This window comes from Tupaia chinensis, unplaced genomic scaffold (genome assembly GCF_000334495.1).
Source record: "Tupaia chinensis unplaced genomic scaffold, TupChi_1.0 Scaffold148607_1, whole genome shotgun sequence".
Classification (NCBI taxonomy): Eukaryota; Metazoa; Chordata; class Mammalia; order Scandentia; family Tupaiidae; genus Tupaia; species Tupaia belangeri.
Genome location: NW_006208456.1, coordinates 9,876 through 10,654, shown reverse-complemented (window position 1 = coordinate 10,654; position 779 = coordinate 9,876).

Here is a 779-nt window from a genome sequence, read left to right as displayed (position 1 = left end):
AAAGTCCCGGAGATGAATGTGAGAAGGCTGCACAGTAAGTTTAATGTATTTAGTTATTGAGCTATGCACTTAAAAATGGTTAAAATGGTATGTATTTTACCACAATCAAAAGGGAGGAAGGAATGAAGGAAGGGAAGGAGGAAGGGCAGGAGGAGGAAATGGAAAGAAAAATGTGCTGTCTGGTTGTCAGAGCCACTTTCTGTTGAGGGGTTTGTGATTTTCTCTACTACTGTGTGTTAGGCTCTGTACTAGGCATCTACCATCTAATCTCCACGGCTCCGTGAGAATTTACTCGGCTTACCTTACAGACGTGAATGGAGGTTCAGAGAAGTTAAGTCAATGCCTGAAAGTCACACAGCAGAGTCAGGTGTTCTCTCTGTTCAAAGCCTGTGCTCTCAACCACTCCCTTCTACCCCTCCTCTTCTTTCAGCTAAATTTTCTTTCATTTCTGAATAGGAAACATTTTAGATTTGCCTGTATCTTCAAGCTCTCCATATTGTACTTTCAAAGAGTCCAAATGCAAAGAACTTTCTGCCATATACCCACACAGAGCTTTTACCCTGTCAGGTCTAATAGCAGAGAGATTCCAGTCTTGGCGAATTTTTCCCTCCTTTTCGTAAACGTCAGGCTCAGCATGTTGCAGAGTTGGGGACCCAGACAAGGGGCCTACGCAAAGTAGAAAAGAGAACAGACTATAAAGTAGAAAATAATTCCCCCCCCCAAATAAACAACCAAACAAACAAACAACAACAAAAAAAAAGAAATAAAAAATATGCCAA